Source organism: Acinonyx jubatus, chromosome C1 (assembly GCF_027475565.1).
Source record: "Acinonyx jubatus isolate Ajub_Pintada_27869175 chromosome C1, VMU_Ajub_asm_v1.0, whole genome shotgun sequence".
Taxonomy (NCBI): Eukaryota; Metazoa; Chordata; class Mammalia; order Carnivora; family Felidae; genus Acinonyx; species Acinonyx jubatus.
The window spans coordinates 65,300,233-65,315,419 of NC_069381.1; the positions used below are offsets into that span (position 1 = coordinate 65,300,233).

General features: G+C 34.3%; 1 long non-coding RNA gene across 3 annotated transcripts in view; it reads left to right on the forward strand.

The window, feature by feature from the left end:
• The window catches only part of LOC128313904 (uncharacterized), an 83,427-nt gene that overhangs the window by 43,452 nt on the left and 24,788 nt on the right, over window positions 1–15,187 (forward strand). The window contains exon 4 of one of the 3 annotated variants that reach the window (XR_008294994.1): window positions 991–3,086. The exons of the other annotated variants lie outside the window; for them this stretch is intronic. This is a non-coding gene — a long non-coding RNA (uncharacterized LOC128313904). Of the gene's footprint in view, window positions 1–990; window positions 3,087–15,187 lie in introns of those variants that run through there. 3 annotated transcript variants of the gene reach the window in all.

Consider the following 15,187-nt stretch of genomic DNA (forward strand, 5'->3'; position numbering starts at 1 on the left):
GCATTTTAGGAAATAAAAACAGGGACTAATCAGATCTGACAAACATTTAGCCAAGAAACAAAAGTAATCAAGAATTCATTCTGAAACAAGATTTTACGTAATATATCATCGTTAATTATAAATCACACCCAACCATATAGATGCTCTGAAGTCACATCAGTAAGGAAGCAGTAAGATATTATTCTTTACATCTTTGTTTTGTCTTTATTTTATTTTATTTTTAAGTAAAAGAGAAGAGAGAGTGAGACAGAATCACAAGCAGGCTTGTGCTGTCAGCGCAGAGCCTGACATGGGGCTCAAACCCACGAACCACGAGATCATGACCTGAGCTGAAATCAAGAGTCAAAAGCTTAACTGACTGAGTCACCCAGGTACCCCTGTTTAGTCTTTTAAAGTCTACTTTTGTACATGTTTATGTTATATTTAAGAGATTAATCCTGCATGGTATTATATACAAATATACATATATGGCAGAATACTAAAAAATGTAATGGATATGTGACTCTAATGACAGAATTTTGGAGGCAACTGATAGACTATAGAGGTTTGATGGAGCTTCAGAACCTGGGAGGGTTTAAGAAGAGAAGTCAGGGAGCTTCAAAACTTCCTGAAATTGTATGCAAATCTAAGCGCATGTGCTGACCCATAAAGAGAGCCTGCAGAGCTGTTGTGACATTATCATGGAAAACAGTGACTCATTTTCACTTAAAAACAACCACATGTTATCAATCCCTTATAGATTCGGAGTGAAAAGTATTTAAATATATTGGGAACTAATATTTGGTATATATTAAGATGTTTGAATAAATTTTTAATAAATTGGATTCATTGCAAAATAAATAAGGCTTCATAGAATGATATAGGTTGCAAATATATATAATTATACCAACTGGCGGAAATGCATCAAATAACAGGTGTGACAACTGATAGCTAAAATGATATTTAATAGAAATTCATATGGTAGAATTTCATTTTTTCTTTTCCATTTAGTCATCAAAAATACATGATAGACAGTATAAAATGAAAACAGATGAAATGAATTTCCACATGGGTTCTGCCAAGTTTCATCTTCTCAGTGAGTCCTGAGGAAGTCCAGAATCCATTCCCGCAAGTATGACTGGAATCTGCAGAATCTGTGAATTACTTCTTCATTCTGCCAACTGACAAACTGCTAAATGTGCAGGAACACGAGGCAATGGAAGGCAAGTTAGTTTATTAGGGTATCAGGATTGTTTTCCTTCCTCACCTCTCCCCTGCCTTTCCATTTCCCTTCCTTATCTCCTTGCAGGTCGCCCACTCTCCCTCCCTTTCAGTTTGCTTTGTACTTTAAAAAGTTATAGTACTTTCAAAAGCTATGACCATGATATTTTATTTTCACAAATTGTGTAAGAAAAGGACACATTAAAATGCAATACATTGCTCACTATGTTCTGAGTTAAGAGACAATTTCACTGTACTAAAATAAAGAATGGAGTCCACCCAGGAGAAAGTTTTAAAGTTGCACTGGAAAAAATGAACTCTTAGCCAGTCATAGTCTCTCCTCAGTCTATATGCTAATAACCTTTGGCAGTTATATACTGTTACTTCCTATCACTCAATCGAAAAAAAAATCTACAAGTTATCATAAACTTTCTAATTGAGCTTATTGAAAGAAGCAAATAGTTTTCACTGTGTCTTAATTTGAGGGACCCATTAGCTACCTGCATTACATTGTAATATATTATTTTTCACAGGAAATCAGTAATAGGGCTTAAAGAAAATTTTCAAGAGTTAGCATTCAAATGTCTTTGGCATATAAATGATACACAGTTGCTATCACTGTATTTCAAGTTTTATAAACTGCATCAAAACTAATGACATATTATAAAACATGGAAATTTAGAAATAGAACTATCATGATTATAAAATATTATACATTTATCTTAAAGCAACCTCAAGAAATGATTACTTTTTTGAATCAAATAAATACTAATGTGAGATATCTAAAGGCAATTGATATTAATACTATTGACAGCATAAGTTCCTTTCTATTAAGTGAACTGATTGGCTTTAAAATAAAATATGAATATAATTAAAGCTGATTCTAATCAACTCTAGAGGTTTTATAATTAGAACATGATTTACAAATATTTGAACTCAGAGAAAAATGAATACTTTTGAATATTATAATAATTATATGTATTTTTCAATTCTGATATACTTTTAAAATGCAATACAATGTACTAAAGAGAAGTGTCTAATACCTAAAAATTGAAACAATCATTTCCCCACTATTTGTAAAATATTTAATGAAGAATAAACAAACAAGGTTAGTTTTCCTGCTTTTATGTATTAATTTTAGAGATTAGAATATTTCAACCTTTGTGTATTTTAGTCTATCCCTTAACTATGGGAAATTTTATTGTTAATAGATACCAAAATGCTCTATGATCAATGATTTTTTTTCATTTTTGAGAGAATCTTTTCTAAGAATCCTGAAAGACTCCTTCTCTTGCAATGAAAAAAAATCTGTATTCTAGCCCCAGTTGGGCATCTTATGTTTCTATCCACGGCACATTATGCAACTTCACTTGGCCTTTGTTTTCTTACCTGTAAAATGGGGATTGTACAGTCTGTCTTGGCTCCCTCATAGCTTTTTTTTGAGGAGGTGGAAGGTAGGGATCATTTGCAATGATGGATATGAAACAATGTTTGACTTAAAAAGTACAATCAACCATTTGCATTGCTATGTTATTAGTGATTTATAAAACTATGGATTTTTGATTGTGACAGCGAATGTGGAAGCTTATTGTTGGATACATATTTGGGGACCTAAAATCCAGTCCATTTATTTTCCAGACCAAGAGAAACTGACTCCATGATTTGTTGAGTGACTAGATCTTAAAATTCTTTACTTCGCTCACTTTATTATGACATATCAACTTTGTTAATTCCTTATTTTATTATTATCAACAGATTTCCATTAAGGTTCAGTTCTCTGATAAATCTAGACGTTTTATCTGGCTTATGCAGGGTGGTTTAACTACCAAAAATGCATTAAGATGGGATGAAAGTGTATCTGTTAAATCGGGGTTAAATTTGGGGTTAAATGGGGTTAAATTACCCACAAACACTAATCATCACCATCCGCAGAGTAATCTATTATATTCATATAGAGCTTTATTTGGCAGTGTACTTTACAACTTGAGTCTATCCTCACAAAAATGGTACAAGATAGAAATTTTGGAGAGTGCCAATGTTTTGTCCAAAATTCTTCATGCAGCAAAATTGTTTTTTGTTTGTTTGTTTGTTTGATGTTAAATTTACTGATCTCCAACAACACAATAAATTAGAAGCTGAGTAGTTTCAAAGTATATTAATTTAAAATATTGAAATATCATTTTATAGGTATACTGCAGTGTAATTAAAATATGACTTATTCCTGTCCAGAATCTAATAGTGTCTTGTCTAAATGAATTTCCTAGAAGTTGTTCTTAGATGTGCTTAGTTCCTGCATATTCTCAGTTCTATCATGCCATGTTGGGCCTTAAATTAGGTAGTTCCTAAAGAAAATTTTGGCACAGACATGACACTATGAAAATGAAGGTACTGTTTGGACACCAGAGAAACTTAATTTTGGAAAAGGCTAAGAACTTGACTCTTTCTGCTTTTATTCTTTTATTAAATTTAATACAAATTTCATCCTATCAGATAGGCTGGGTGGACTTCTCTACTGTTGCATTTGAATTAAAAAAATTTTTTTTAATGTTTATTATTTTTGAAAGAAAGAGAGAGAGACAGAGACAGAGACCAAGCAGGGAAGGGGCAGAAAGAGAAGGAGGCACAGAATCAGAAGCAGGCTCCAGGCTCTGAGCTGTCAGCACAGAGCCTGATGCGGGTCTCAAACCCAGGAACCCTGAGATCATGACCTGAGCTGAAGTCAGATGCTTAATCGACTGAGCCATCCGGGAGCCCAATCTACTGTTGCATGTGAATGATGTTTTATGAAATGTTAGCTTGAGAGCAAGTGGAGTGTTGTTATGGGAATTATATTAGTTCTTTTTGTGATTTATTAGAACAACTGAAATTTTTTCCTGCCCACTTTAAGGTACACAGCATTTGTGGATTTTTGCTACCAGGAATGATTTTGACTGTGTAATAAGAGATATACAGTTGCTCTCCTCTATCCATGGGGAAAAGTGCCAAACAAATGACAGGTATGACACTAAATAAATATTCACAGCATTTGAATCCTAAATGATTTATTTTTGAGTAGCAATCGAGTTATGTTGTCAAAAGAAATGTCATTCTGTGATGATGAATTCTTAATCTTTGAGTTTTTCCTAAACCCTTTCCTTTTCAATCTGAATTTTAACTTAAAGAGATTTTTGAATGCGAATAAAAATGTGTCCAAATTTATTATCGGGGTCTATGTTTTACACATGATTTTCTGAGCATAAGTTGTTTTTAGAGATCAAAATGATGGTGGAAAATAATTTTCTCTTACCTATTGCATAGCGAAGTAAAAACAAGATTATTTGTTATGACAAAATACCAGCAAGTGTAATCTCATAACATTACATTATATTTAACTGCTTTGTTTAACTGTGAGTAAGTTTTGGGGCTATGTATAAAATAATTGCTTAATTAATTCTTTAAAAGGCAAAGCAATCTTTTTGCAAAAACTGCCCTTTCTAGATTTTTTACATGAATTTGATCATGCCTCTAATCATTTCATAAAAAAACTTTTTAAATTTTTTTTAATGTTTATTTATTTTTGAGAGAGAGAGAGAGAGAGAGACAGAGAGACAGCCTGCACAAGTCGGGGAGGGGCAGAGACAGGGAGACACAGAATCTGAAGCAGCCTCCAGGCTCTGAGCTGTCTGTCAGCACAGAGCCTGAGGCAGGGCTCCAACCCCTGGACAAGGAGATCCTGACCTGAGCCGAAGTCGGACATCTAACAGACTGAGCCACCCAGGCATCCCCATAAAAAACTATTTGATGTAGTGGACATTTTAAAAATCGAGTGTGATAATTTTATGAGGAACTATTTCATATTTATCTGTTTAAGGAATCAGATATATTTCTGGTAATAAGTGATTTGCTTTCATGCTATATGCGGTAAAAACAAAATACTATGTTTTTATCATGTGCCTTGGTTATAGACTATGAGTTTGCTTTGTTTTGCTTTAATAATACCGAGTTTCCTATCAGCTGCTGAAGAATGAAACGAAACATTTTTAGAGTAGTATAATATTTAGGTGTTCTTTATTAAAAGACACTGCTGTTCCTCAAAGTTTCAATACTTTCAAAAGAAATCAACACAATATATTTTTGTAGACATTAAATACAATCTCTGAGTGAGCAAGAAAATGCTGCATATGGCAGTGTCTTAAATGGGAAACTCTCTTGCTGTCGTGTTTCTAAAAAGGAGTCACAGCTTGCATTTAAAAGTCTCTTCAGACAGCTGAGGATATTTTCAGAAATATATCATTCTTACAGTTCTGAGAAAGTGTTGTTACTAGTTCTTTGGAAGAGCTACCATCCCAAATCTAAATGACTCATGTAGAACACACACACACACACACACACACACACACACAATTTAAAATCTTTAAATGATGATTATCATCAAAAAGTATGTTCAGGAAAAGCTATTGTCGGGTTATAAAAAACTCATGATCTTTTCTCTGGAATAAAGTCTAGAAAGATAAAAAACGATCTAACAACTTTAAAACATTTCAAGAAGCAGCAAGGGCAGACTATGTTACAATTTTTGTTAACGTTTATAACAAGAACAAAGACAGATGGTGTAATTTACTATATAATTATAATAACTTATGCTTATATGATCCATTATGGTTTCCCTGCTTTGTTTCCCAATTAGGCATCTCATAGCAGTGCTGTAAAACAGTGCAGGGAATTTTTTGCCTTTTTCAGATGAGGAAACTATGTTCAAAACTTTGCCTAAGGGTTAAGCTGGAACTTAAACCCAAATCAGAGCTGAGTATTTTTTTTTCCTCATAGTACACTCACACACATTATTCTGTTCTTAATTTTGCTTTCAAGTTCCTTTCATGGAGAATGAGCATGCGCAATGGCCCGAGGTCCAGCTGGTATTCTGCTCATTGAACACACCTGTGCTTGATCTCAGGGTCCTCATTTGTAAAAGAGAGGCTTGAATTTCATGCTCTTCTTTAGCTACTCCCCACTCTCCCATCTAAATGTGAAAATGATTTTCAACCCAGAAGGCACACAACATTTATGATCAAGGGACATTGTAGATATGAGATATAGAGGAGTCTCTGAGATTTTCTAAGGGCCTTATGTAAATAACGGAATAACAGAGGTGCAAAGTCATGACTGCCTGATAATTCTTTCAAAACTCTTGGAGAATGAGAGTTTCAAAATACTGAGGAAAAATGACCTCATGGCCAAAAGGAGATTTAGAAAACTCTCATTTGGTTGATTCTGAGAAAAATTGCTAGAGAGTTAATGTTTGTGAGCGTTTAGAAAATAAGGTAGTGATAAGAGGGGCAAGCATGGTCTTTACCAGTAGGCATGTTAAATTAACTTTTAAAAATTACAATACGAGACTGGCAGATTAGTTTGTGTGTGTGTGTGTGTCACCATGGAATAACTTTCTTGATGTTCTGTGGTCAAGATGAAGAAATCAATGCAGGCTAGATCAAATTCAGGTTAGGTTGACTTTTAGGAGAATAAGCAGCCCTAAAATGTATTGACTGACAGTTCAAATTAGCCTGGTAAGAGATCTCTAATCTAATTGACCATATGCTATGGTTAACTTTTGTTTGTTTGTTTGTTTGTTTTAGTATATATTTTTACCTGTTACTTAGAGATCTGTTTTAATATTGGTATTACGTCTTTCAAAAATTCAGTCTTATATTTGACCTTCTGTTTAATGAAGAAACAATCTTTTACAATATTGGTCGATACTCCTTGGGCATCCCAATGAGTAGTTTTTGTTACTGAATCAGTATTTTCTCTTTAAAACATCCAACGAATTGTGCCTCCTACATTTATTGCCTTGATGTGGCTTGGTGTCAGAAGATCTCTAAGAGATCTTTGATGAATATTGCTAAATCTTTCTAGGGTGTAAATGTGTTGTCACAGCCATGACTTTAATTTGGTAGTAAATTTACTGTTCCTCTCCAAAGCAAACGGACAAAACATTCCATTTATTTGACTAAATGGAGATAATTTCCTTTCTCTTCTCTCAAAATACCTGCTTTTGATTTTTTCCATTAAATAGTTACTTATTTTTTTAATGTTTATTTATTTTTGAGAGGGGAGAGGGGCAGAGAGAGGGGGACACAGAATCTGAAGCAGACTTCAGGCTCCAGGCTGTCAGCACAGTGCCTGACCCAGGGCCCAAACCCACAAGCCATGAAATCATGACATGAGCTGAAGTCGGATGCTTAACCGACTGAACCACCTACGTGCCCCTAAATAGTCCTTTAATTTTAACAGCCTTTCCCTATGGAGTTGTATTTTACATATTTTAATTGCATGACTGAAGGATTAAAATTTGGGTGTAGACTTTCAGAAGAAAAGCAGTATGCACAGGCTATCTGGAGTGTTTCAGGAGAGCAGTATTAGATGTACCCCAGAACAAAAGTTTTCAACCGATGGAGAATTTGACTTTTGCAATATTATACCTGGCATTGGAAACTTTATTTCTCACCAAGCCAGCGTATATTACTTTTAAAGATATTTGTATGAATGTTTTACTGATGTGTCTTTATGAAGAAAAGAGTCAATAGCTACATTAATGCTAAGCTCACTTGAATGTCCCATTGCCTACCCTACTTTGTAATTTGTAGTATGGAGCCCAAACAACAGTAATCTGCAGTGAAGACAGTCGTTTAAGACATTTTTAAAAGTAATAAATAACAAAGAAACTAATTTTAAAAGCGAAGCGTGAAGTTTACTAATCTAGCAAAACTTGTGCAACCTAGAGATTTCAATTTGACATCAACTTTGTCGCTGGGGATTAACCATGAATCTTTAAGTAAGTTAATACGAAGTGTATGTTGTTTGTGAAATATCCTTTATGTGCAAAGGTATAAAAGCACAAAATAAGTATTACTTCTAGTTTATATTACCATATCTTTCGTTGTATGAGCTTCTATTTTAAGTGGCTGATCAAAATTAATGTGGTTCTTCTACCCAATGGCATTTATTTTGGTTATAAGATTAGAAATGTAAATTTGCAATAAAAGAAGAAAATAGGAAGCTGGTTTTAATGAATATTTTACACATGACTAATTAACAGAATCCCCTACAGGAATTTGGAAGTAATAAGGAATTGACTGAAAATAAATTAAAAATTAATAAAGGAGTCTCCAAACAACTTTGTTTATGAACATTTAACAGTTGCTTTCTTAGTTATGAATATTTCAAGCTGTTTTGTTATTCAGCATGTATTATTCTTGTAGAGTTCATAATTTTAGAGGTGATTAGACAAAAAGGGAGTAACACACAAAACAAAATGTCTTAAAATGATAAAAACCCACCTTGGGAAAACTTGCTAATGGAAAAATAATGGCTTAATATTCATGATTTTTGTCTAACAATACCTGCAAAATGGGAGTCTGATTCCATATAAGGATCATAAACCTTGAAAGGAGTAAAGGAAAACCCAGCAGTTTGATTTCCATGAATAATGTAATTGCTTTTGGAGAGGAAACTTTTGAGCAGAAGAAAATGCTTCTTTTTGCCAAACATGTTGAAAATTAGTTTAAATGATAGTGATTCATTCTTGCGTGTAAATTGTTGAGAACGTCTTTCAAGAAGGTATATCATCAAATCATCTTTCTTCAGGTATATTTAGTCTGAATTTATTTAGGTAGCTAAATATTTATGGACACCTCCCCTCAGTGTTGGCAAACTAAAAGCATACATTGAAGAACTTTAGCTACAATATATCAAAAGACACATTTTTAAGCAACTTCAATTTATTCCCAAAATTGAAAGGGAAGTATCAAACAGAATAAGTGGCAATGATTCCTTCTACTTATCAGTCTCTTGATGGAAACAACACTGAAGGACTTTCAATTGTGCTCTGTACATAAAGGGTGGAATATGTTTGGAAAACATGCTGCATAAAATAAATGTGAAATACACCTTTCAGATATACACAAATTATCAGTTGTATTCAGATGAACAGATAACATTTTGAATGGTTGAATTAACACACATGATAATAGATTCAAGTACTGAGTAAAAAAGAAGCAGTTATAAAGTTACCTCAAGGATAAGTCATCAATCTCTTGCAATATTAAAATCTCTTAATATAGTTTAAAAATTAGTAGATGTACTAGAAATATTTCATAGGAGAAAATAGACATATGAGACTGTTGTAGCCCTGAGAGCATTTCAAGAGAAAAGAAAATTCTATTACTAGAGTTAGATATATCAATATTCTTTAACATTCTTCCAACCCTGAAATTCATTAATAAAAATACCTTTTTTGGTTATAATATTACTTTTAACAAGAAAAAAATGTTTCCTACGTCTCCTACAAATTGCAGAACCAAATTTCATTATAAATGCTCTTATGTAAAGTGTTCTCATTACCATTAGTTCAACTATCAATCTATCTACAAGATAAACATTTCACTTCAAAGAGAAAAAAGAAAGCTTTCTACTTTGTATTGGTGATCAAAATCTGAACCACTGATACCTTGCATATTTCTTACTGTAATTTGGGATTTCAACTATAGAGCGATTTTCTTCTGAAAGATAAAGAAGCAGAAAGACTTAAGTCAGCATGATGTTGTGCTTCACATGAATAGATTGCATTTGATCAGAAATGGAAATGTTGAAGGGACAGAGAGGAGAAAACCAAGAGAAACAAAAAAAGTGGTATGAGAGAGGGAGGGAAGCAGGAAGGAATCCTGCCTTTACCTACTGGGAATTAGATGTTGTATGTATTATATGCCAAGATCCTTGGAAATAAATTCCGTAATACTACATAATTGTACTTTGCTTAGCCTTCTTCCTTTAGCCAAAACAGAATACAGCAGGAGGAGCACTGTGTTTTCCCTGGTGATCTCATTGTACTCCTTTACTTCTCCTTCTTTTCTTTTTTTCCTCTTTCACTCCTCCCCCTCTTCCTGCATTTTTCCTTTCCCTCCCCCCTCTCCTCCCTCCTCTTCGTCCACACCTTCCTCCTTCTTCTTCCTCTTCTTTCTCTCTCATTCTTTTCCTTTCCCCTCTCACCGTCATTCTCCTTATATTTTCTCTGGCATATTCCTCAAACTCAGAGAAGTAGAATTTATGATTAAAACTCTAGAATAAATTTTGTATTTTGAAATGAGCAGGCAACAATTATAGGCTCTAAATAATATTACTATTAAGAATTGTTTTTCTCTCCATCTTTAAATAAAAGGCCAAGACATCTTACTTTAGTTTTGATCTTGTCATATGCAAAAAATTTAACTTCATCAGAATATCAGTTACCCATGAATGAAATTCACTAAATAAAATTTGCTTCAAGAATATAGATGGTTGCAACCGAGTCATTTACATACCTGTACTAAATTTGAGTTCAGATATTCATTTTGTTGCAAAAACAGTTAATGATATAAGAATGTATTCACCTGCCAACTTTTTTATTAGCTATAGGACCAGACATTCCAATTTTATCATTTATGAAGTTTGGGATATTGAAAGAAACCTAGTCTTCAGGAGCAGATACATAATGTAATCTAAAGTAGAAAAGAAAACAACTTGAAACTCTGGAATTGCAATTTTATTTGTCATTGCTGTCACTTTCATGTTATTCCTTCCTTGGAAATGTATACAGTTCAGTGGGAGAGGGAATGGAACACGCAGGTTTATGATTTTCCTGAACTCCTAAGCCAACAACAAGCAAATACAGACATGCAATTAAAGTTATATTTATTTCAAAAGATGAAAATTAAAGATAACTTCTGATTCTAGAATGAGCCAAGGTCTATACAATACCTTGTGGGTGTAACTCTTCATTCTTGTAACTGTTTCAGGGAGTCAGTATCATGGTGGGCAAGTAGCTTCTTCCTGAGTGTTTTAATGATACCCTCATGCCCTGAAAGAATTAATGATCCTTTTCACTTAACAATACATCAGGACTCTAGTGAAAGAATGGTCCAAACACGGGCTCAGTAGTCAGGAAACCTGATTTCGTTTTAACACCACTTCTAATGCGATTCTCCAATTCTGAGTAGCTCAGTTAAGTGCTAGTATCTTAGTTCCTTAGTCCTCTCACAGGAAAAACAGTTGCCTGGATGATTTAAAATAACATCATTCATGGGGCACCTGAGTGTCTCAGTCACTAAACATCTGCCTTTGGCTTAGGTCATGATCTCACAGTTCATGGGTTCGAGCCCCCAGTCAGGCTCAGCACAGAGCCTGCTTTGGATCCTCTCTCTCTCTCTCTCTCTCTCTCTCTCTCTCTCTTCTCTCTCTCTCTCCCCCTCTGCCCCTCCCCTGCTCTCTCTCTTTCTCTCTTTCAAAACAAAAATAATATCCTTCAATAATTATTGTTTACTAATGAGACATAAAAAGGATTGTGTCAATTTTGTGTGATTTTTCTGTAAAGAAACTAATGGAGAATTCCCCATGAACCAATGGGAACTGCTCTGTTTATTGACTTGAAATTTCCTTTCTAGGTGGTGAGAATTGGGTACGTGACCGTGACTGCTTATGCTAGTGTCAAATGGACTGATAAAGAGTTGAACAATGAATGATTTTACTTTGCTTCCAACAATATCAAAGGCCAAGAAATACAAAACTAATTGTTTTCCAGACAGCATACGTCCAGAAGGATGGCATTTGATAACAGGTGCTAGAAATGATTGGAGATCATCGTGTGGAAACTTGCCCATTCTGCTTGTAGGTGCCTGTTCCTAAAAAGCCACTACATTCCTCACCTATACTTGTTTATGATAGTCTTTTCAAAAGTATTTGAACACCTTCCAACTAATCTATTTATAGGCAGATATTTACTATATTTAGCAGGTATTTACCCGCTTATTTCATTTGAAAGCCCAGTAAAGAAGTAGCCTAGTCTTCTTAATTTGCATATAACAGCCATTTATGAAATGCCGTATTTTAGAAATTAAAGTATGAGGCTTTAGAAAGCCAATAACAATCATCTTTCATTCATGTATAGTATTACAGAAGCTAAGTAAACAAATGACTTTCCTCATCTCAAAAATACTTATGTATGTGATACATAGTGGAATTTTTGGCATATGGGACGTGTTCAAAATTATGTTGCTTCTTACATTTTTGTTTTTTGTGAGGGTTGGGGGTAGTAAGAAGAAAATGGTGCTGTGATTGGAATTATTAGCTCTACAGAAAAGATGGTGGACTTCAAGTATTAGAATTCTTTCAAACCAAAACAAAGTGATGACAGGAAATCCTTCCAGTCTGATTCTACATGGTACTTCTTGGGATTAAAAAATTTAAATAATCATTGATACAGTTAGCTGAAAATAGCACAGTCATTTTGTGACAATTTCAGACAGGAAGTATTTGCGCTGGATAAGTCAAAGTTACTATTTAATCCAACTTCTTTCACTAAGAAATTACCAGATTACTCTAACATCCTTTCACTAAGAAAATATTTATAACTTATTCTATGGCCATGCAGGAGTGAACAAGACAGAACTTCTGCTCCCCTGGAGCTCATTCTCTAGTAAGAGAGACAGTAGATAAATAAACCAATAAATCCATTAATAAAGGCAGCGAAGAAAATAAAACACAAGGTGTGCATGGAAGTTTGACAGGTGCTGCTAGTTGCTTATTCACTCTTCCTTCATTGCTAACACAATATCACTGCTCTTCAAGGTGGCAAGAATTTTAGGCATCCTTTGCAGCTAATGGTAGTCATGACACCATTCTGAATAATAAGATTTAGAAAGACTTCTGAAATTTCTGGGACATTTTTGCTTTCCTTATTCAGGTGTGCGCCCTCCTCTGCCATTTACTTCTTCGCTGGAATGCAAAAGTGATGGCTGGCACTAGAGAAGCCACACTGTGACCATGTGAGAAAGACAGGACAGTGTCCTGAATTAACTTTACCAATTGCCTACCTATTTCTTATGCATGAGAAAAATAAAGTATTAATTCAATTAAGCTACTCTTTGAGTTTTCTGTTGGTTGTGGACAAATGTGAATCATACTTTACACAGAAATGATGGGGGATGATTAGTATATACTGGATAGTTTAGGGAGGCATCACTGATACATTAACATGACAAGAAGTGGCAATGGCCACAAAAAAATGAAATATATGAAAAAACATTCTAGGCAGAGGGAAGACCGAGCATTAGATCACGTGTCAATCTTGAGCTTGACCAGTGTTGCCAAAGTGTCATGAATTATGATGAAATTCTCTGTGACTATGAGGTAAGTGGTTAAAGGACACTGCCTAGTAAGTGCTTGGATAGAAATCGGGTTTGAGAAGGAGGTATGTAAAGCAATGATATGGAGAGGGAAGATGCATGGAAAAAGAGAGTAGTTATTTCTTTAGAGAAATATTGCCTTGAGTGGTCAGCCAAGCTACAGATCAGAAGCTGATGAGCTTATCCTTTACCACATGCATAAGGAGTGTAAACTACCAATTATTCTTCTACTTATGAACTGGTGATGTATTTCTTTTAATGTAAGCAGGCAGACAATATTTAATTTATTTTCTTTCTTCCAGAAATATATTATTTCCTATTTGAAAGTGGCCTACATATTAGGAATTTTATGTTTAAAAGCATATTATATTTATGTCCATTTATGAATACAAACAAATCTTATATCAGAAATCTAAAAGTGAAGGTTAATATCTGAAATTCAAAAATCAAACCGGTATCTAAAAATCTACTTGCAAGTGAAGCTACTGATACTACCTTGTCCAGGTTTAAACTCTTACACTTTATACTCGTGTGACTATATTCTTATTAAACTGGGTCTATGTATTTTGGATCCAGAGAAATGTGAATTTACAGAAAAACAAACACGAGTACTGGAGGGAATACCCAATTTGATGTCAAGAAATCTAGATCTGCTAATGTGGAAAAAATGGCAAGCTTCTGTTGGGGGGATTCATGGATTACAGCAGTTAACCCGATCTTATTGAAACTTTGGAGCTACAAAACAAAATATAATTGGGGCGCCTGAGTGGCTCGGTCTGTTAAGCATCCAACTGCAGCTCAGGTCATGATCTTACAGTCTGTGGGTTCAAGCCCCGCGTCAGGCTCTGTGCTGACAGCTCAGAGCCTGGAGCTCGCTTCAGATTCTGTGTCTCCCTCTCTCTCTGCCCCTCCCCCACTCACACTCTGTCTCTCCGTCTCTCAAAAATAAATAAATGTTTAAAAATTAAAACAAAAACAAAACCATCATCAAAGAGATCTAGATTTTAAAACAAGTCATTGTATGCTTTTTCAGGAACACTTGTGAAACTCTGTTGAATTGCTAAACCTTGTAACCATTCATTTACTATAATTATTAGTTGGTGTCTTTGCAAATTTAAATGTTATATATTATTGTTCTGCTTTTAATATGAAAGTCTACTCCTTTTCCATTTCCTGAAGTAAAGCCGTTAAATACCCTTTCCCAAATGATTTATAAATGCAATTTGTTTTTAAATAAAAGTACCATGGTACAATGATACAAATTATTATCACTAAAGCTTTTAATTAAAACCTAAAATATGTGTGTCACTGTTAAAGAAATTAAAATTTCCAGAGCCTTAATAAGAAAAGCTATTTGTTAAGGGGTCCTGAAGCAATTGTGCTTTTGAAGATAAGACCTAAAACGGCTTCAGCCTGGCTTTTTTTTTTTTTCTTTCCTTTTTCTATTTAGCTTCTGAATCTTGCTTCCATGGAAATTTTTTCTATTCTTTGTGTGGAAAAGCACCAAGGATGTATCTGCCTGGAAGGGAGGATCTTTTACAAAAACTTAGGAAAAAGGGTTCAGATGAAAATGTGGAGAGTTGCCCCAGAAACTCTGGCAGCAATTCCAAAAAGACATGATTTTTTTAAAAAAAAGAATCTTAAGGGATTTATCTTGAGGGATTTCATGCATTAAACTGTAGTATAAGAGGAACGATTTTGTACAAACTCATCAGGGTGCAGTGTAACCAGCAGTATTAATAGGGACTTGATGCTACAAGAACCTGCAGGTAGTGGATGAACAGCTGGGGAAC